Source organism: Scyliorhinus torazame, chromosome X, assembly GCF_047496885.1.
Source record: "Scyliorhinus torazame isolate Kashiwa2021f chromosome X, sScyTor2.1, whole genome shotgun sequence".
NCBI lineage: Eukaryota > Metazoa > Chordata > Chondrichthyes > Carcharhiniformes > Scyliorhinidae > Scyliorhinus > Scyliorhinus torazame.
In genome coordinates this window covers 28340318-28363825 of record NC_092738.1, presented here as the reverse complement: position 1 = coordinate 28363825, position 23508 = coordinate 28340318, and the positions used below count along the sequence as shown (strand labels likewise).

General features: G+C 49.0%; 1 protein-coding gene across 4 annotated transcripts in view; it reads left to right on the top strand.

Annotated features, from left to right (window-relative positions):
• Positions 1-23508, top strand: part of spats2 (spermatogenesis associated serine rich 2) — a 172787-nt gene that overhangs the window by 57814 nt on the left and 91465 nt on the right. The gene's annotated exons all lie outside the window — the stretch shown is intronic.

Here is a 23508-nt window from a genome sequence, read left to right as displayed (position 1 = left end):
GCTCCCTCTGTCCCCTCATTACCCCCTGCCACTCTGCCGACCCCCTGAGAGCCATCGCCAATGGCTCTATGGCCAGCGCAAACAGCAGCGGCGACAGCGGGCACCCCTGCCTCGTACCCCTGTGTAAGTCAAAGCTTTGTGAGCTCATATCATTCGTCCTCACCCTCGCTCTTGGTGCCACATACAGCAACCGCACCCATGCCACAAATCTCGGCCCAAACCTTTGAACAAGTACCGCCACTCCACCCGATCAAATGCTTTCTCCGCGTCCATGGACACCACCACCTCCGGTACCAGAGCTCTCGACAGATTCATCACCACATTCAACAGCCGTCTTATATTACTCGCAAGCTGCCTGCCCTTCACGAAGCCTGTATGATCTTCTGCAACCACCCCCGGGACACAATCCTCCATCCTCCCCGCCAACAACTTAGCCAATACTTTCACATCCGTGTTCAATAGTGATATGAGTCTATACGATCCACATTCCACCGGATCCTTCCCTTTTTGGGGATTAGTGTGATTACTGCCTGCTTCATCAACTCCGGCAACTCCCCCTTCTCCAGTGCTTCATTATACGCCCCCAACAGATGTGGTGCCAGGTCCGCCGCAAATTCCTTATAAAATTCTGCCGGGTACCCATCTGGCCCAGGGGCCTTCCCCGACTTCATACCCCTGATACTATCCAGCACCTGCCTCAGCCCCAGGGGCTTCTCCAACGCCTGCCTCTTTGCTTCCTCCACCTGGGGAAATTCCAGCTCGTCCAGAAACTGCCCCATGTCCCCCTCCTCTCCTCCTGGGTCTGCCTCATAAAGTCCCTGGTAATACTCTCTAAATGCCTCATTTATCTTCCCTGGCTCGGACACTACATCCCCAGCCCCAGTCCGGATCTTCAATATTTCCCTGGACGTAGCCTGCCTCCGCAGCTGGTGTGCCAGCATGCGGCTCGCCTTCTCCCCATACTCGTATTGCATCCCTCTTGCCCTACGCAGTTGCCCTACCGCCCTTTCCGTTGTCAGCCTGTCAAATTGCCCCTGCAACTTTTTCCTCCTCGCCAATCCCTCCACGGTGGGCACCCTCGAATATTCCCTGTCCACCTCCACTATCTCGCTCACTGGACGGTCATGTTCCGCCCTCTTTTCCTTATTCGCACGAACCGTAAATGAGATAATTTCTCCCCGGACCACTGCCTTCAGTGCTTCCCAAAAAATGCCTGCTGACACCTCCCCATTCTGATTGAACTCCACATAATCCCTAATCACCAACCGCACCTATCACAAAAATCTCCATCCGCCAACAACCCCGAGTCAAACCTCCACCCCGGCCTCTGCTCTCATCCCGTACTGAACCGAATATCCAGCCAGTGGGGTGCATGGTCCGAGATAACTATCCCCGCATACTCTGCCCCCTCCACCCCAACCAAAATCTCTCGACTCACTACAAAGTAATCAATCCTCGAATCACCTTATAGACGTGTGAAAAGAAGGAATACTCCCTTCCCCCTGGGTTGTGAAAGCGCCATGGATCCAGCATACCCATCGTCTCCATAAACCCCCCCAGCTCCCTTGCCATTTGTACCCTACCCATCGACCTGGGGCTCGATCTATCCACCCTCGGCTCCAGGACACAGTTAAAATCTCCTCCCATGATCAACTGGTACGTGGCCAAATCCGGGATTGCTGCCAGCAACCCCCTCATAAAACCCACAGCATCCCAATTTGGGGCATACACATTTACCAACACTACCGGTGCCCCTTCCAATACCCCACTCACAACCAACACTACCGGTGTCCCTTACGATACCCCACTCACAAGTTAAGGCCCTTCAGCTTGATGATTTATTGAGGGAAACCCTTGTGCAATATTTGAGCATTTGTCTAGCATAATGAATAAAACACATCTGTACAGTTTTGTTAGAAACTTTAATCATGTAAATCTATTAAAGCTTAATAACTTTGGAAGAGAAAGTATCTGACACAATGCATCAAAGGATTCTGAGGGAAAATGGGGAAATAAATAACCAAGGTGCAAGAAAGTTGTGCGCCACAGAATTGGATTCTGGCCAATATATAGTGCCAAAAAGGAAGACACACTAACCTGATAATTGCAGACCAGTGTAATCCCTATGGTGCAAGAAATTTGGGGATCATTAAAACAAAATGCAAAATATTTAAATGGAGAGAAAATGTGAGCAGCCAGCATGGATTTCAGAAAGACCGGTTGGGCTTGACAAACCTGGTAGAGTTCATTGATAAGGTGACTGTTATGGTGGGGGAAAGGAAATGCTGTGGATATGAGATACAAATTACACTGAATCAATCAGTGAATACTTGAAATGGCCTGACTGTTTGTAATTCCTGGAAGAAAATGGAAATGCTCTATTTCAAAAGTCATTTGTATCGCTGTCAGATTATTGACTTGTTTATTGGTAAATTTGTTTTCAACTTTAAAATCTTGTCTGATATAATGCTGTGCTGCATTTGAAGACAAAAACTTAAGCTAGCCCAGTGCTTAATTGACATGCCAAACAGGGTTTGCCTTGCTCTCCCCGCCCCCCCCCCCCCCCCCCCAAAGGTTTTAAAGTAAAGATTCACAATTATTATTATTATTATTCAAGAATGAAGAATAGCCATTTGCATAAGAGATTGGAGGACTGCTAGTTTCCATTGGAGTTTTTGTTGAACACCTACTCAACCTTGGATGCTACTTGGGGGGTTTTAAATGCCAGTGTGACTGCTGCTGTAGAAACAATTTGTAGACACTTGTTGCATAACTAAGTTATCTTTCTGAAGGGAAATTAAATGTTAATTGGTTTACATTAGGCCGGAATAGCATGAGAACTATTTTCTCTTCAAATAGTACCATGTGATCTTTTAACATCCAGTCAAACAGGCAGACAGGGTCTTGATTTAACACCCCATTGGAAAGACTGAACTTCTATCAGTATTATCCTGGAATTATCAATTGTTGCAAAATCAGTTGCATTCTTGGACACACTCGTCTCCATCAAGGACGGTCACCTCAGCACTTCGCTTTACCGCAAACCCACGGATAACCTCACGATGCTCCACTTCTCCAGCTTCCACCCTAAACACATTAAAGAAGCCATCCCCTATGGACAAGCTCTCCGTATACACAGGATCTGCTCAGACAAGGAGGAGCATAACAGACATCTACAGACGTTGAAAGATGCCCTCGTACGAACGGGATATGGCGCTCGACTCATCGATCGACATTTCCAACGCGCCACAGCAAAAAACCACACCGACCTCCTCAGAAGACAAACATGGGACACAACCGACAGAATACCCTTCGTCGTCCAGTACTTTCCCGGAGCGGAGAAACTACGTCATCTTCTTCACAGCCTTCAACATGTCATCGATGAAGATGAACATCTGGCCAAGGTCATCCCCACACCCCCACTACTTGCCTTCAAACAATCGCGCAACCTCAAACAAACCATTGTTTGCAGCAAACTACCCAGCCTTCAGAACAGTGACCACGACACCACACAACCCTGCCATGGCAATCTCTGCAAGACATGCCAGATCATCGACATGGATACCACCATTACACGTGAGAACACCACCCACCAGGTATGCAGTACATACTCGTGCGACTCGGCCAACGTTGTCTACCTCACACTGCAGGAAAGGATGTCCCGAAGCGTGGTACATTGGCGAGACCATCCAGACGCTGCAACAACGAATGAATGGACATCGCGCGACAATCACCAGGCAGGAATGTTCCCATCCAGTCGGGGAACACTTCAGCATTCAAGGGCATTCAGCCTCTGATCTCCGGGTAAGCGTTCTCCAAGGCGGCCTTCAGGACGCGCAAGAACGCAGAATCACCGAGCAGAAGCTTATAGCCAAGTTCCGCACACATGAGTGCGGCCTCAACCGGGACCTGGGATTCATGTCGCATTACATTCATTCATCCACCATCTGGCCTGCGAAATCCTACCAACTGTCCTGGCTTGACACAATTCACACCTCTTTAACCTGGGGTTACCCCATCTCTGGATCTGTAAAGATTTAATCAGCTGCTAATGCTCGCATTCCAAGCATTGTCTGGCATCTTTGAATCTGTCTCTACATATGTTTCTGGAACATACCAATTCGTTCACCTGAGGAAGGAGCAGCGCTCCGAAAGCTAGTGACATCGAAACAAACCTGTTGGACTTTAACCTGGTGTTGTAAGACTTCTTACTGTCCTTTTCCAGTGTATATGGAACACCTCAAAACAGGTAGGTTGGTTGTCCTGGTTGCTAGGTGGATGTTTCTATTGCTAACTTATGGGTGTGTTATTTTTAGCCTGGTCTCTAAACAGCTGGGGAGTTTTGAAAATGGGATAAAGTTCATTTTTGTTTGCTGTATTTGAAAAGGGGAGTGACTGTTGACTGTGTGCATCAGATTAGTTCTTTGTAGACGTCACACAGCAATTTTGCAGAGACACTGATGATATTTCACGATATTGTAATTAGCAGATATTTATCTGGATATGCATTGCTCTTTGACCAATTCTGATGCTATTCCTTTAAGTATAACTCAGTTATGTTTGGGGGAGACGCCATGGGTGTTGAGTTTCCATGTGTTTCCTTATGGAATGGATGGTTATAGTTCCTTCTCCAGACCAATTTTTCATTTCACCCTCCCTTCCTATCTTGAAGTCCTGGGTTATGGAAGTCTTTGTGTCATTCAATCCTTACATTTGCTTTGGAAAATACTTGGTGCGATGGCTAGTGGAATTGCCGCATGAACTAAGGTTTTCATTTGAAATGAATTTTGCCTTTATGCTGCAGCCACATAGTGGACAGCGGGAAACAAGTGGGCAGTCTGTTCTTGACATTTTCAGAATATTTGTGGAAAAGACCAGTTGGATGAGAATAAGGTGGCGTATAACCTTTAGTGGTAACATTAATTAGGAAGGTTCCATTACAGTATATTAAAGCAGCTTGCAAATAATATTTGTAATGTTTCATTCGGTATTTTGTTATGTAATGGTAGCTGAAAATGCCATTTGGATTTTTATCTTTGGGTTAGATTGGGTTTGTTTGTTTTTGCATAAGCCTTTTTTTCAGAGCCATGGAAGTTGTGGAACATTTACAATATGTGTAATTCGGTTGCTAGCAGGATTGTATTTGTAGTTTGTTCAAAGAAAATATCCAGACTCTAAAGTACACAGCAGTGAATAACCAAGCATTTATGGTCAGAATGATGAGCTCATACAATGCTCCGAGCAAGGGGATACAATATCCTTGTTGGCAATGTGACAAGTCTTAAGTACAAGTATTCAAGGCAGGCCAAACAGGAACTAAAGTGCATAGCTATAATGTGAAATTTGGAATACACCCAGAGTCTGTTCTGAAACGCCTACAAAATGCAGTTACTGTACAAAACTTCCATAGAGCTGTTCAGACTGGCATATTCTATCTAGAGCTACTAGAAAAGCAGGCATCTGTTTCTTCAGAAAAAGTAAGTTTGGATGTGCAGTTTTTGGCAATAAAGGAGCCATTTGAATTTAACCCTTTTGTACTTACTTTCCTTGGTAGAAAATCAAAAGTATTGGTTTTTATTTTTGATGTTTGCATCATGTTCCTCCCATAAAATGTTTCTGCTGGCCAAAGATTATTTTTGCTCTAAACTTGGCAGAAGGCTGAATGTATTCAATGACTTTAATCCTCATTGCATTATTTGATTGTCCCTTTTCTATCTGTATTCTGTTAACTCTAAATATGTTGCCCAGACCTGTCTAGCAAAATATGAGGATTCATCTCCATGACATTGTTCAGTGTGACCGAATAAAGATGATTTTGTTTCATGGTACTCTGTTCATTTGACCTGTTTCTGTTCAACCACCCAGAAAGTTGTAACGTCCCTTTCATTTCAATATCATTTTTTCCAAAAGAAATCCCAGAGCTTTTTTGGCTTGGCTACTTTTCTTGGAAGCCTATTTTATGCATCAATTACCCTTTTTGCGAATAGTAAATTCCTGAGATCAATTCTAAATTTACATTTTCACTAATTTGAATCAATGTTGCCGTTCTGTTTAACTTGAATTTTAAAACATTTCCTTATCAATCTTGTCTGGCCCTAACATCAGCTGCTTGCTTTCAGACTGAAAACCCCAAGTTTCTGCAGTCTTCCCTTATAATTTATCAAATATAAGATGCACGCATTTTTATTGTATAAATGCTGGGTGTTCTAAATATTAGTGCCCTTCGGCTACGTCAAAAACTGATGTCTTCCGAATTTGACCAGTAATTTTTAGAAATGCAATAATTTGGGGAGAGACTCTGGAGAGTTCTGCTTCCTGACACTGTTACAAAGCTATGGGCAGCACGCTAGCATAATGGTTAGTGCAATTGCTTCACAGCTCCAGGGTCCCAGGTTCGATTCCGGCTTGGGTCACTGTCTGTGCGGAGTCTGCACATCCTCTCCATGTGTGCGTGGGTTTCCTCCGGGTGCTCCGGTTTCCTCCCACAGTCCAAAGATGTGCAGGTTAGGTGGATTGGCAATGCTAAATTGTCCTTGGTGTCCAAAATTGCCCTTAGTGTTGGGTGGGGTTACTGCGTTATGGGGATAGGGTGGAAGTGTGGGCTTGGGTAGGGTGCTCTTTCCAAGAGCCGGTGCAGACTCGATGGGCCGAATAGCCTCCTTCTGCACTGTAAATTCTATGAAAGCTGATGCTCCTGCATTGTATGCAAATGATATGTTGCTCTTGACCTGAAACTCTGGTGGTTCTATACCACAAGAGGTTAAACTGCTTTTTTTTTTTTTTTAAATACATTTTATTGAAAAAATGTTCTTGATCAAAATGTTTTCCCTTTACAGATCAAACATAACAGTAAAGAAAGTTTAACAAAAGTTTAACAATAATCAAATGGTTAATCAACATGGTAATCTAATCATTTAACATAAACTAAAACTTCCACCTCCCTCCCTCCTTCCCCCCCCCCCCCCCCCCCCCCCCAGGGTTGCTGCTGCTGGTCATCTGTCTTCCCTCTAACGTTCCCCTAGGTAGTCGAGGAATGGCTGCCACCGCCTGGTGAACCCTTGAGCCGATCCTCTCGGCAAACTTTATCTGCTCCAGTTTTATGAACCCCGCCATATCGTTTACCCAGGCCTCCAGTCCGGGGGGTTTCGCCTCCTTCCACATGAGTAGAATCCTACGCCGGGCTACTAGGGACGCAAAGGCCACAACGTCGGCCTCTTTCACCTCCTGCACTCCCGGCTCATCCGCAACTCCAAATAGAGCTAGCCCCCAGCCTGGTTTGACCAGGGCCTTCACCACCTTGGAGATCACTCCCGTCACTCCCTTCCAATACCCCTCCAGTGCCGGGCACGACCAAAACATATGTGCGTGGTTTGCCGGGCTTCCGCCGCACCTCCCACACTTGTCCTCCACTCCAAAGAACCTGCTCAGTCTTTCTCCCGTTATGTGTGCTCTATGTAGCACCTTGAATTGAATCAGGCTAAGCCTGGCGCACGAGGAAGAGGAATTTACCCTGCTTAGGGCATCAGCCCACATACCCTCCTCTATCTCCTCCCCTAGTTCTTCTTCCCACTTTCCTTTTAGTTCGCCCACCGACTCCTCCCCCTCTTCCCTCATCTCTCGGTAAATCTCTGACACCTTGCCCTCTCTGACCCACACCCCCGAAAGCACTCTGTCCTGAATCCCCTGTGCCGGGAGCAGCGGAAATTCCCTCACCTGTTGTCTTGTGAACGCCCTCACTTGCATATATCTAAGGAAGTTTCCCCGGGGCAACTTATACTTTTCCTCCAATGCTCCCAAGCTCGCAAACATCCCATCTATAAATAAATCTCCCACCCTCCTAATTCCCAGCTGGTGCCAGCTCTGAAATCCTCCATCCATTCTTCCTGGGGCAAACCTATGGTTGTTCCTGATTGGGGACCCCACCAGGGCTCCCCGCACACCTCTCTGTTGCCTCCATTGTCCCCAGATATTCAATGTTGCCGCCACCACCGGGTTCGTGGTAAACATTTTTGGTGAGAGCGGTAGCGGCGCCGTCACCAGCGCCTCTAAGCTCGTCCCTTTACAGGACTTTCTCTCCAGTCTTTTCCACGCCGCTCCCTCTCCCTCCATCATCCATTTACGAATCATCGCCACATTGGCGGCCCAATAGTAGTCGCCCAAATTCGGTAGCGCCAATCCTCCTCTGTCCCTGCTACGTTGTAGGAACCCCCTCCTTACCCTCCGGACTTTCCCTGCCCACACGAAGCTCGTGATGCTCCTTTCTATTTTTTTAAAAAAGGTCTTAGTGATTAGTATAGGGAGACATTGAAATACAAATAAGAACCTCGGGAGGACCATCATCTTAATTGCTTGCACCCTGCCCGCCAACGACAGAGGCTGCATGTCCCACCTCTTGAAGTCCTCCTCCATTTGTTCTACCAATCGTGTCAGATTAAGTCTGTGTAAGGTTCCCCAGCTCCTAGCGATCTGAATCCCCAGGTATCGGAAGTTTCTTTCCACTTTCCTTAGAGGCAGGTCTTCTATATCTCTACTCTGGTCCCCTGGGTGTATCACGAATAGTTCACTCTTCCCCATGTTAAGCCTATATCCCGAGAAATCTCCAAACTCCCTCAACATCTGCATAACCTCTACCATCCCCCCCGCTGGGTCCGACACATACAACAGTAGGTCATCCGCGTATAGCGAGACTCGGTGTTCTTCTCCCCCTCTAATCACCCCTCTCCATTTCCTGGAGTCTCTCAACGCCATGGCCAGAGGTTCAATTGCCAACACGAACAGCAATGGAGATAGCGGGCATCCCTGTCTTGTTCCCCTATATAATCGGAAATACTCCGATCTTTGCCAACCCGTGATTACACTTGCCGTTGGGGCCCCATAAAGAAGTTTGACCCAGCTAATAAACCCATTCCCGAACCCAAACCTCCTTAACACCTCCCATAAATACTCCCACTCCACCCTATCAAATGCCTTCTCTGCATCCATTGCCGCCACTATCTCTGCCTCCCTCTCCACTGGGGGCATCATTATCACCCCTAATAGTCATCTTACGTTGACATTCAGTTGTCTCCCCTTTACGAACCCTGTCTGGTCTTCGTGCACCACCCCCGGGACACAGTCCTCTATCCTCGATGCCAGTACCTTTGCCAGCAATTTGGCGTCCACATTCAATAATGAAATAGGTCTATAGGACCCGCACTGCAACAGATCTTTATCCCTCTTCAGAATTAGCGATATCGTCGCCTCCGACATTGTCGGGGGTAAAGTCCCTCCTTCCCTGGCCTCATTGAACGTCCTCACCAACAACGGGGCCAACAAGTCCACGTATTTTCTATAAAATTCCACCGGGAACCAGTCTGGTCCCGGAGCCTTCCCTGCCTGCATGTTCCCCAGCCCCTTAATAACCTCGTCCACCCCAATCGGTGCCCCCAGGCCTTCCACCTCCTGCTCCTCCACCCTCGGGAACCTCAATTGATCCAGGAACTGCCGCATCCCCTCCTCTCCCTCTGGGGGTTGGGACCTATACAGTCCCTCATAGAAGGTCTTGAACACCTCGTTTATCTTCCTTGCTCTTCGCACCGTGGCTCCCCTTTCGTCTCTAATTCCCCCTATCTCCCTCGCCGCTGTCCTCTTTCGCAACTGATGAGCCAGCAGGCGACTAGCCTTTTCCCCATATTCATACCTCCTCCCCTGTGCCTTCCTCCACTGCACCTCCGCCTTTCTGGTGGTCAGGAGGTCAAACTCCGTCTGGAGTCGTCTCCTCTCCCTGTACAGTCCCTCCTCCGGGGTCTCTGCAAATTCCCTATCCATCCTTAAAATCTCCCCCAGTAATCTTTCCCTTTCCTTGGCCTCTGTTTTCCCTTTGTGGGCCCCAATGGAGATCAGCTCTCCTCTGACCACCGCTTTTAGTGCTTCCCATACCACTCCCACACGGACCTCCCCGTCGTCATTGACCTCCAGGTATCTCTCAATACACCCCCGCACTCTTCCACACACTCCCTCGTCCGCCATTAATCCCACATCTAATCGCCAGAGTGCTCTCTGCTCCCTTTCCTCTCCTAGTTCCAGGTCCACCCAGTGTGGGGCATTGTCCGAAACCGCTATGGCTGAATACTCAGCTTCTTCCACCCTTGAGATCAACGACCTTCCCAGAACAAAAAAATCTATCCGGGAGTACACTTTATGGACATGGGAGAAGAAGGAGAACTCCCTGGCCCTCGGTCTAAGAAATCGCCATGGATCCACTCCCCCCATTTGGTCCATAAACCCCTTGAGCACCTTGGCCGCTGCCGGCCTTCTTCCGGTCTTTGATCTGGATCTATCTAGCCCTGGGTCCAGCACGGTATTGAAGTCCCCTCCCAATATCAAGTTTCCTACCTCCAGGTTCGGTATACGACCCAACATCCGTCTCATAAATCCCGCATCATCCCAATTCGGGGCATATACATTAACCAACATGACCTCCATTCCCTCCAGCCTGCCACTCACCATTACATATCTACCTCCACTATCTGCTACGATGTTCTTTGCTTCAAATGCTACTCGTTTCCCCACCAATATGGCCACCCCTCTATTCTTTGCATCGAGTCCTGAGTGGAACACCTGTCCCACCCATCCTTTCTTTAACCTAACTTGGTCCGCCACCTTCAGGTGCGTCTCTTGGAGCATAGCCACGTCTGCCCTTAGTCCTTTCAAGTGCGCGAGCACTCGGGCCCTTTTAATCGGTCCGTTCAGGCCTCTCACGTTCCACGTGATCAGCCTCACTAGGGGGCTACCTGCCCCCCTCCCGTGTCGACTAGCCATCACCTTCTCTAGGCCAGTCCCATCTCCCGCCTCCGCGCTCCCACTCGCTCCCCAGGCGTCGCATTCAATCCCCGTCCACCCACTCTTTAGCCATTTCCTTTTTGATTTCCGCAGCAGCAACCCAGTTGTCGTCTCTCCCCCCCCCCCCCCCCGCTAGATCCCTTTCTAGCGTGATTGCTCCCCCCATATTACTTCCGCAAGTCAGCTGACTTCTTCAACTGACCCCGGTTACTCCTGCTCACTCCTTGACCCCCCCCGTGTGGGGAACTCCCATCCGCCTTGCGCCTGTCTTCCCGCCATAATCTTTCTGGCGCGGGAACATCCCTTTACCTGACCCGCCTCTTGTGGCGCAGCTCCCTTTCCTCTCCCCCTCTCATTCCTCATTCTCCGTCTATGTCCCTTCTTTTCCCCCCTCACCAGCGCCCACATTTCCTAGTGTCTCCCCCCATCCCAATTTACTTCTCTATTTACATCAACCATAACAATAACATTCCCTACAGTATCAGTCCCTCAGTTCCGATCCAATTTCTCCTCTTTAATAAAGGTCCATGCTTCTTCCGCCGTACCAAAATAATGGTGTCTCTCCTGGTACGTGACCCATAGTCGCGCCGGCTGCAGCATCCCGAACTTCACCTTCTTCTTGTGTAACACCTCCTTGGCTCGATTAAAACTCGCCCTCCTTCTCGCCACCTCCGCACTCCAATCCTGGTACACCCGTACCACTGCATTCTCCCATCTGCTACTCCGCACCTTCCCAGCCCATCTCAGGACCTCTTCTCTATCTTTAAGGCGGTGAAATCGCACGATTGTCGCCCTGAGTGGCTCTCCCACTTTTGGTCTTCTCGCCGGGATCCGATGTGCCCACTCCACTTCCAAGGGGCCCGTAGGGGCCTCAGCTCCCATCAATGAGCTTAGCACCGTACTTCCATAAGCTCCACAGTCCGCTCCTTCCACTCCCTCAGGGAGACCCAGTATCCAAAGGTTCTTCCTTAGCGCTCTGTTTTCTAGGGCCTCGATCCTTTCAGTACACTTTTTATGGAGTGCCTCGTGCGCCTGTGTTTTGACCGCCAGGCCCAGGATCTCGTCCTCATTATCCGTCACCTTCTGCTCCACCACGCGGAGCTCTGTCTCCTGGGTCCTTTGTGCCTCCTTGAGCCCCTCAATTGCCTGTAGCATCGGGGTCAGCACCTCCCTCTTTAGTAGCTCCACGCACCGTCTCAGAAATTCGTCTTGCTCGGGCCCCCATGTCGCCTGGGCTTTCTCCGCCGCCATCTTGTGTCTTCTCCCTTTCTGTCCCTTTCGTCGACGATTCCTCGCGCTGCAGCCGCCGCCGCCGATATTTTCCTCTTTCGTTGGGGGGGGGACTCCCTATTCACTCACCCCACACCGGGTTGCGTCGCCCAAAAATTTCCCGTTGGGGCTCTTAAAAGAGCCCGAAGGGCCGTTGGAGCTGGAGCAGCCGAAACGTGTGGCTTAGCTGGGCATCGCCGCAACCGGAAGTCGTTGAACTGCTTTTAACTGCGTGTGAACGCTTTACCTGCAGCAGGGATTAACATTTCATACAGTGAATTGGCTGATTTGGTCAGGTAGATTTCCAACAATTAAAATCATTGACCCATCTGAATAGTGCATTTGTAGTATATGCATTCAGGATCATCTCAGTTGAGTTCCTGGGGATCTTTTCCATTCCACTTGGAAAAACAGAGGGTGCATACCAAAATAGCATGAGGCTGTTATGATAAAGGGAGGCTGCAAAGGAATTTGAAGATTGAGATTTCAAAGGGATATATGGGCATGATTGTCTTGGTGTGTACTTTTTCCAAAATGTTCTACCTTTTCTGGGATTCCTAATTTTTCCATTCCCATCTTGTGCTACTACTCAACCTCCAGTTGAAAATTGCGAGTTTTTCATCGGACGCAAGGTTTGCCCCTGTTGTTTAGCTATAGAGCAGCTCCACTGTAAATTTATGGAGCATTTTAACTCGCACTGAGGAATGTGGGTACAGTGCATAATACATTTACAATTACTTTGCAATAGAGTGTGGAATGAAAAATTATTTCAAGGTTATCCTCTGGACCATATAGATATTACTTTCAGTGGTGAACTCTTCCTAAGTAATTTGCTGAAGACACGCAAGAACCATATAATGCTTTCAAGATGAGAAATGTGCCTTCAGGGTCACATATCTAGCAAGTAGAGTGGAAAAACTTACAGTATGTGTCCACCGTTATTCAACCCTGAACATTTGCGTCCATATTTATACTCTGTAGAGGATGTGAATCTGATCCAAATAAAAACTATGCCGCAGTGTTTCATATAGTTCATATTTTCTGTATTTGAATATAAGCCAGTAATCTACAGTCTTATTTTATAATCAAATATTTGTCCAACCCCTTTTGAAGGAATTGATTGATGTTGTATTAATTGAATGGCAATATTTGATGGATCAAGGCAAAGTGGGAGGAAGAGTTGGGAGAGGGTATGGAGGAGGGGTTCTGGTGTGAGGTGCTCCGGAGGGTGAACGCCTCCACCTTGTGCGCGAGGTTGGGGCTGATACACCTCACAAGGGTGAGGATGAGCCGGCTCTTTGAGGGGGTAGAAGATGTGTATGAACATTGCCGGGGGGGTCCCGCAAACCATGTTCATATGTTTTGGTCCTGTCCAAGACTGGAGGATTACTAGAAGGAGGTTTTTAGGGTAATCTCTAAAGTGGTGCACGTGAAACAGGACCCGGGCCCTTGGGAGGCCGTATTTGGGGTGTCGGACCAGCCGGGGTTGGAAACGGGTGCGGAGGCAGATGTTGTAGCCTTCGCCTCGTTGATCGCCCGAAGGCGGATCATAGAACATAGAACATAGAAAATACAGCACAGAACAGGCCCTTCGGCCCACGATGTTGTGCCGAACCTTTGTCCTAGATTAATCATAGATTATCATTGAATCTACAGTGCAGAAGGAGGCCATTCGGCCCCCTGAGTCTGCACCAGCTCTTGGAAAGAGCACCCTACCCAAACTCAACACCTCCACCCAACACCAAGGGCAATTTGGACATTAAGGGCAATTTATCATTGGCCAATTCACCTAACCCGCACATCTTTGGACTGTGGGAGGAAACCGGAGCACCCGGAGGAAACCCACGCAGACACGGGGAGGACGTGCAGACTCCGCACAGACAATGACCCAAGCCGAAATCGAACCTGGGACCATGGATCTGTGAAGCAATTGTGCTATCCACAATGCTACCGTGCTGCCCTTAAGAACAAATAAATCTACACTATATCATTTTCCCGTAATCCATGTACCTATCCAACAGCTGCTTGAAGGTCACTAATGTTTCCGACTCAACTACTTCCACAGGCAGTGCATTCCATGCCCCCACTACTCTCTGGGTAAAGAACCTACCTCTGATATCCCTCCTATATCTTCCACCTTTCACCTTAAATTTATGTCCCCTTGTAATGGTGTGTTCCACCTGGGGAAAAAGTCTCTGACTGTCTACTCTATCTATTCCCCTGATCATCTTATAAACCTCTATCAAGTCGCCCCTCATCCTTCTCCGCTCTAATGAGAAAAGGCCTAGCACCCTCAACCTTTCCTCGTAAGACCTACTCTCCATTCCAGGCAACATCCTGGTAAATCTTCTTTGCACCTTTTCCAGAGCTTCCACATCCTTCCTAAAATGAGGCGACCAGAACTGTACACAGTACTCCAAATGTGGCCTTACCAAAGTTTTGTACAGCTGCATCATCACCTCACGGCTCTTAAATTCAATCCCTCTGTTAATGAACGCGAGCACACCATAGGCCTTCTTCACAGCTCTATCCACTTGAGTGGCAACTTTCAAAGATGTATGAACATAGACCCCAAGGTCTCTCTGCTCCTCCACAATGCCAAGAACTCTACCGTTAACCCTGTATTCCGCATTCATATTTGTCCTTCCAAAATGGACAACCTCACACTTTTCAGGGTTAAACTCCATCTGCCACTTCTCAGCCCAGCTCTGCATCCTATCTATGTCTCTTTGCAGCCGACAACAGCCCTCCTTACTATCCACAACTCCACCAATCTTCGTATCATCTGCAAATTTACTGACCCACCCTTCAACTCCCTCATCCAAGTCATTAATGAAAATCACAAACAGCAGAGGACCCAGAACTGATCCCTGCGGTACACCACTCGTAACTGGGATCCAGGCTGAATATTTGCCATCCACCACCACTCTCTGACTTCTATTGGTTAGCCAGTTGTTATCCAACTGGCCAAATTTCCCACTATCCCATGCCTCCTTACTTTGTGCAGAAGCCTACCATGGGGAACTTTATCAAATGCCTTACTAAAATCCATGTACACTACATCCACTGCTTTACCTTCATCCACATGCTTGGTCACCTCCTCAAAGAATTCAATAAGATTTGTAAGGCAAGACCTACCCCTCACAAATCCGTGCTGACTATCGCTAATCAAGCAGTGTCTTTCCAGATGCTCAGAAATCCTATCCTTCAGTACCCTTTCCATTACTTTGCCTACCACCGAAGTAAGACTAACTGGCCTGTAATTCCCAGGGTTATCCCTAGTTCCTTTTTTGAACAGGGGCACGACATTCGCCACTCTCCAATCCCCTGGTACCACCCCTGTTGACAGTGAGGACGAAAAGATAATTGCCAACGGCTCTGCAATTTCATCTCTTGCTTCACATAGAATCCTTGGATATATCCCGTCAGGCCCGGGAGACTTGTCTATCCTCAAGTTTTTCAAAATGCCCAACACATCTTCCTTCCTAACAAGTATTTCCTCGAGCTTACCAATCTGTTTCACACTGTCCTCTCCAACAATATCGCCCCTCTCATTTGTAAATACAGAAGAAAAGTACTCATTCAAGACCTCTCCTATCTCTTCAGACTCAATACACAATCTCCCGCTACTGTCCTTGATCGGACCTACCCTCGCTCTAGTCATTCTCATATTTCTCACATATGTGTAAAAGGCCTTGGGGTTTTCCTTGATCCTACCTGCCAAAGATTGTTCATGCCCTCTCTTAGCTCTCCTAATCCCTTTCTTCAGTTCCCTCCTGGCTATCTTGTATCCCTCCAATGCCCTGTCTGAACCTTGTTTCCTCAGCCTTACATAAGTCACCTTTTTCCTCTTAACAAGACATTCAACCTCTCTTGTCAACCATGGTTCCCTCACTCGACCATCTCTTCCCTGCCTGACAGGGACATACATATCAAGGACACGTAGCACCTGTTCCTTGAACAAGTTCCACATTTCACTTGTGTCCTTCCCTGCCAGCCTATGTTCCCAACTTATGCACTTCAATTCTTGTCTGACAGCATCGTATTTACCCTTCCCCCAATTGTAAACCTTGCCCTGTTGCACGTACCTATCCCTCTCCATTACTAAAGTGAAAGTCACAGAATTGTGGTCACTATCTCCAAAATGCTCCCCCACTAACAAATCTATCACTTGCCCTGGTTCATTACCCAGTACTAAATCCAATATTGCCCCTCCTCTGGTTGGACAATCTACATACTGTGTTAGAAAAGCTTCCTGGACACATTGCACAAACACCACCCCATCCAAACTATTTGATCTAAAGAGTTTCCACTCAATATTTGGGAAGTTAAAGTCGCCCATGACTACTACCCTATGACTTCTGCACCTTTCCAAAATCTGTTTCCCAATCTGTTCCTCCACATCTCTGCTACTATTGGGGGGCCTATAGAAAACTCCTAACAAGGTGACTGCTCCTTTCCTATTTCTGACTTCAACCCATACTACCTCAATAGGGTGATACTCCTCGAACTGCCTTTCTGCAGCTGTTATACTATCTCTGATTAATAATGCCACCCCCCACCTCTTTTACCACCCTCCCTAATCTTATTGAAACATCTATAACCAGGGACCTCCAACAACCATTTCTGCCCCTCTTCTATCCAAGTTTCCGTGATGGCCACCACATCGTAGTCCCAAGTACCGATCCATGCCTTAAGTTCACCCACCTTATTCCTGATGCTTCTTGCGTTGAAGTATACACACTTCAACCCATCTCCGTGCCTGCAAATACTCTCCTTTGTCAGTGTTCCCTTCCCCACTGCCTCATTACATGCTTTGGCGTCCTGAATATCGGCTACCTTAGTTGCTGGACTACAAATCCGGTTCCCATTCCCCTGCCAAATTAGTTTAAACCCTCCCGAAGAGTACTAGCAAACCTCCCTCCCAGGATATTGGTGCCCCTCTGGTTCAGATGCAACCCGTCCTGCTTATACAGGTCCCACCTTCCCCAGAATGCACTCCAATTATCCAAATACCTGAAGCCCTCCCTCCGACACCATTCCTGCAGCCACGTGTTCAACTGCACTCTCTCCCTATTCCTAGCCTCGCTATCACGTGGCACCGGCAACAAACCAGAGATGACAACTCGGTCTGTCCTGGCTTTCAACTTCCAGCCTAACTCCCTAAACTTGTTTATTACCTCCACACCCCTTTTCCTACCTATGTCGTTGGTACCAATGTGCACCACGACTTCTGGCTGCTCCCCCTCCCCCTTAAGGATCCTGAAGACACGATCCGAGACATCCCTGGCCCTGGCACCCGGGAGGCAACATACCTTCCGGGAGTCTCGCTCGCGACCACAGAATCTCCTATCTATTCCCCTAACCATTGAATCTCCTACAACTATTGCTTTTCTATTCTCCCCCCTTCCCTTCTGAGCCCCAGAGCCAGACTCAGTGCCAGAGACCTGGCCGCTAGGGCCTTCCCCCGGTAGGTCATCCCCCCCAACAGCATCCAAAACGGTATACTTGTTTTGAAGGGGAACGGCCACGAGGGATCCCTGCACTGTCTGCCTGTTTGTTTTTTTCCCCCTGACTGTAACCCAGCTATTCTTGTCCTGTACCTTGGGTGTGGTTACCTCCCTGTAACTCTTCTCAATCACCCCCTCTGCCTCCCGGATGATCCGAAGTTCATCCAGCTTCAGCTCCAGTTCCCTAACACGGTCTTTGAGGAGCTGAAGTTGGGTGCACTTCCCGCAGGTATAGTCAGTGGGGACACCGGTGGTATCCCTCACCACCCACATCCTACAGGAGGAGCATGTAACTGGCCTAGCCTCCATCCCCTCTTACCTTACAGAATATATCTGCTGTGTGGACTAACTAGATCGCCGCCCTCCGACTCTGCTCCCAGTCAGCTACACTTCCTGTAAACTCCTGGCTCTCTTCGCACTCTTTGCGGAAATGTCGGAAACAAAATGAAAGGAGCACCTTACTCCCTCCTCACCTAACTCCCTCGGTCACCAAACTCTCACTATCGCACTCAAAAAGCACCAAATTCAGCACTCCCTCGGTCACCAAACTCTCACTATCGCACTCAAAAAGCACCAAATTCAGCACTCAGTGCAAACAAAATTAGAGTTAGGGTGGAGATCCACCTCTCCACCCTGTGGCCTGACGTGGCGGGGGGACCTGCTGGAATTCTTGACTCTTGAGACGGTCAAAATAAAACTATAGGGAAGGATGGAGGGGTTCTACAATTCATGGGCGTTATTCATTCTGCACTTTAGAGAATTGGATTGCATCGAACATTAGGGGGGGGACTGTATGTGTTAATGGTGACTATGGGTGATTCCTGATTCCTTTTTGTTATTTGTTGTTTTTTTTAATTAAATATTTTATTGAAAATTTTTGGTCAACCAACACAGTACATTGTGCATCCTTTACACAATATTATAACAACACAAATAACAATGATCTATTTTATAAACAAAAAATGAATAAATAATAAATAACAAAAATGAAAACTAGCCCTAATTGGCAACTGCCTTGTCACAAGTAACACTCTCCAAAAATATAATTTAACAGTCCAATATATAATTATCTGTAGAAACGACCTATACATACTATACAGTATATATTAACAACCCTGAGAGTCCTTCTGGTTCCTCCTCCTCCCCCCCCCCCCCCCCCCCCCCCCCCCCCCCCGATCCTGGGCTGCTGCTGCTGCTGCCTTCTTTTTCCCATTCCGTCTATCTTTCTGCGAGGTATTCGACGAACGGTTGCCACCGCCTGGTGAACCCTTGAGCCGACCCCCTTAGGACGAACTTAATCCGCTCTAGCTTTATAAACCCCGCCATGTCATTTATCCAGGTCTCCACCCCCGGGGGCTTGGCTTCTTTCCACATTAGCAATATCCTGCGCCGGGCTACTAGGGACGCAAAGGCCAAAACATCGGCCTCTCTCGCCTCCTGCACTCCCGGCTCTTGTGCAACCCCAAATATAGCCAACCCCCAGCTTGGTTCGACCCGGACTCCTACTACTTTTGAAAGCACCTTTGTCACCCCCATCCAAAACCCCTGTAGTGCCGGGAATGACCAAAACATATGGGTATGATTCGCTGGGCTTCTCGAGCACCTCGCACACCTATCCTCCACCCCAAAAAATTTACTGAGCCGTGTTCCAGTCATATGTGCCCTGTGTAATACCTTAAACTGAATCAGGCTTAGCCTGGCACACGAGGACGACGAGTTTACCCTGCTTAGGGCATCTGCCCACAGCCCCTCCTCGATCTCCTCCCCCAGCTCTTCTTCCCATTTCCCTTTTAGTTCATCTACCATAGTCTCCCCTTCGTCCCTCATTTCCCTATATATATCTGACACCTTACCACCCCCCACCCATGTCTTTGAGATCACTCTGTCCTGCACCTCTTGTGTCGGGAGCTGCGGGAATTCCCTCACCTGTTGCCTCGCAAAAGCCCTCAGTTGCATATACCTGAATGCATTCCCTTGGGGCAACCCATATTTCTCGGTCAGCGCTCCCAGACTCGCGAACTTCCCATCCACAAACAGATCTTTCAGTTGCGTTATTCCTGCTCTTTGCCACATTCCATATCCCCCATCCATTCCCCCCGGGGCAAACCTATGATTGTTTCTTATCGGGGACCCCCCCAAGGCTCCAGTCTTTCCCCTATGCCGTCTCCACTGTCCCCAAATCTTCAGTGTAGCCACCACCACCGGGCTTGTGGTGTAGTTCCTCGGTGAGAACGGCAATGGGGCTGTCACCATAGCCTGTAGGCTAGTCCCCCTACAGGACGCCCTCTCTAATCTCTTCCACGCCGCTCCCTCCTCCTCTCCCATCCAATTACTCACCATTGAAATATTAGCGGCCCAATAATACTCACTTAGGCTCGGTAGTGCCAGCCCCCCCCTATCCCTGCTACGCTGTAAGAATCCCTTCCTCACTCTCGGGGTCTTCCCGGCCCACACAAAACCCATGATGCTCTTTTCAATCCTTTTTAAAAAAGCCTTCGTGATCACCACCGGGAGGCACTGAAACACAAAGAGGAATCTCGGGAGGACCACCATCTTAACCGCCTGCACCCTCCCTGCCAGTGACAGGGATACCATATCCCATCTCTTGAAATCCTCCTCCATCTGTTCCACCAACCGCGTTAAATTTAACCTATGCAATGTCCCCCAATTCTTAGCTATCTGGATCCCCAGGTAACGAAAGTCCCTTGTTACCTTCCTCAACGGTAGGTCCTCTATTTCTCTACTCTGCTCCCCTGGATGCACCACAAACAACTCACTTTTCCCCATGTTCAATTTATACCCTGAAAAATCCCCAAACTCCCCAAGTATCCGCATTATTTCTGGCATCCCCTCCGCCGGGTCCGCCACGTATAGTAGCAAATCGTCCGCATACAAAGATACCCGGTGTTCTTCTCCTCCCCTAAGTACTCCCCTCCACTTCTTGGAACCCCTCAACGCTATCGCCAGGGGCTCAATCGGCAGTGCAAACAATAATGGGGACAGAGGGCATCCCTCTATGGAGCCGAAAATATGCAGATCCCCGTCCATTCGTGACCACGCTCGCCACTGGAGCCCTATACAACAGCTGCACCCATCTAACATACCCCTCTCCAAAACCAAATCTCCTCAACACCTCCCACAAATAATCCCACTCCACTCTATCAAATGCTTTCTCGGCATCCATCGCCACTACTATCTCCGTTTCTCCCTCTGGTGGGGCCATCATCATTACCCCTAACAACCTCCGTATATTCGTGTTCAGCTGTCTCCCCTTCACAAACCCAGTTTGGTCCTCGTGGACCACCCCCGGGACACATTCCTCTATTCTCATTGCCATTACCTTGGCCAGGATCTTGGCATCTACATTTAGGAGGGAAATAGGTCTATAGGACCCGCATTGTAGCGGGTCCTTTTCCTTCTTTAAGATAAGCGATATCGTTGCTTCAGACATAGTCAGGGGCACTTGTCCCCCTTTCCTTTGCCTCATTAAAGGTCCTCGTCAGTACCGGGGCGAGCAAGTCCACATATTTTCTATAGAATTCGACTGGGAATCCATCCGGTCCCGGGGCCTTTCCCGCCTGCATGCTCCTAATTCCTTTCACCACTTCTTCTACCTCGATCTGTGCTCCCAGTCCCACCCTTTCCTGCTCTTCCACCTTGGGAAATTCCAGCCGATCCAAGAAGCCCATCATTCTCTCCCTCCCATCCGGGGGTTGAGCTTCATATAATTTTTTATAAAATGTCTTGAACACTCCATTCACTCTCTCCGCTCCCCGCTCCATCTCTCCTTCCTCATCCCTCACTCCCCCTATTTCCCTCGCTGCTCCCCTTTTCCTCAATTGGTGTGCCAGCAACCTGCTCGCCTTCTCCCCATATTCGTACTGTACACCCTCTGCCTTCCTCCATTGTGCCTCTGCAGTGCCCGTAGTCAGCAAGTCAAATTCTACATGTAGCCTTTGCCTTTCCCTGTACAGTCCCTCCTCCGGTGCTTCCGCATATTGTCTGTCCACCCTCAAAAGTTCTTGCAGCAACCGCTCCCGTTCCTTACTCTCCTGCTTCCCTTTATGTGCCCTTATTGATATCAGCTCCCCTCTAACCACCGCCTTCAACGCCTCCCAGACCACTCCCACCTGGACCTCCCCATTATCATTGAGTTCCAAGTACTTTTCAATGCACCCCCTCACCCTTAGACACACACCCTCATCTGCCATTAGTCCCATGTCCATTCTCCAGGGTGGGCGCCCTCCTGTTTCCTCCCCTATCTCCAAGTCCACCCAGTGTGGAGCGTGATCCGAAATGGCTATAGCCGTATACTCCGCTCCCCTCACCTTCGGGATCAATGCCCTACCCAGCACAAAAAAGTCTATTCGCGAGTAGACTTTATGGACATAGGAGAAAAACGAGAACTCCTTACTCCTAGGTCTGCTAAATCTCCACGGGTCTACACCTCCCATCTGCTCCATAAAATCTTTAAGTACCTTGGCTGCTGCCGGCCTTCTTCCAGTCCTGGACTTCGACCTATCCAGCCCTGGTTCCAACACCGTATTAAAATCTCCCCCCATTATCAGCTTTCCCATCTCTAGGTCCGGAATGCGTCCTAGCATCCGCCTCATAAAATTGGCATCATCCCAGTTCGGGGCATATACGATTACCAAAACCACCGTCTCCCCCTCTAGTTTGCCACTCACCATCACGTATCTGCCCCCGTTATCCGCCACTATAGTCTTTGCCTCGAACATTACCCGCTTCCCCACTAATATAGCCACCCCCCTGTTTTTCGCATCTAGCCCCGAATGGAACACCTGCCCCACCCATCCTTTGCGTAGCCTAACCTGGTCTATCAGTTTCAGGTGCGTTTCCTGTAACATAACCACATCTGCCTTAAGTTTCTTAAGGTGTGCGAGTACCCGTGCCCTCTTTATCGGCCCGTTCAGCCCTCTCACGTTCCACGTGATCAGCCGAGTTGGGGGGCTTCCTACCCCCCCCCCCCCCTTGTCGATTAGCCATCACCTTTTTCCAGCTCCTCACCCGGTTCCCACGCAGCTGTATCTCCCCCAGGCGGTGCCCCCCCGCCCATCCTCTCCCATAACAGCTCCCCCCTCTCCCCAGCAGCAGCAACCCAGTAATTCCCCCCTCCCACCCCCCCCCCCCCGCTAGATCCCCCGCTAGCGTAATTACTCCCCCCATGTTGCTCCCAGAAGTCAGCAAACTCTGGCCGACCTCGGCTTCCCCCCGTGACCTCGGCTCGCACCGTGCGACGCCCCCTCCTTCCTGCTTCTCTATTCCCGCCATGATTATCATAGCGCGGGAACCAAGCCCGCGCTTCTCCCTTGGCCCCGCCCCCAATGGCCAACGCCCCATCTCCTCCACCTCCCCTCCTCCCCCCATCACCACCTGTGGGAGAGAGAAAAGTTACCACATCGCAGGATTAGTACATAAAACTCCTCTTTCCCCCCTTTTTTAACCCCCCTCTTTGCCCCCCACATTCGCCCCACCACTTTGTTCAAACGTTCTTTTTAATAACCCGCTCATTCCAGTTTTTCTTCCACAATAAAAGTCCACGCTTCATCCGCCGTCTCAAAGTAGTGGTGCCTCCCTCGATATGTGACCCACAGTCTTGCCGGTTGCAGCATTCCAAATTTTATCTTCTTTTTATGAAGCACCGCCTTGGCCCGATTAAAGCTCGCCCTCCTTCTCGCCACCTCCGCACTCCAGTCTTGATAAACGCGGATCACCGCGTTCTCCCATTTACTGCTCCGAGTTTTCTTTGCCCATCTAAGGACCATTTCTCTATCCTTAAAACGGAGGAATCTCACCACTATGGCTCTGGGAATTTCTCCTGCTCTCGGTCCTCGCGCCATCACTCGGTATGCTCCCTCCACCTCCAACGGACCCGCCGGGGCCTCCG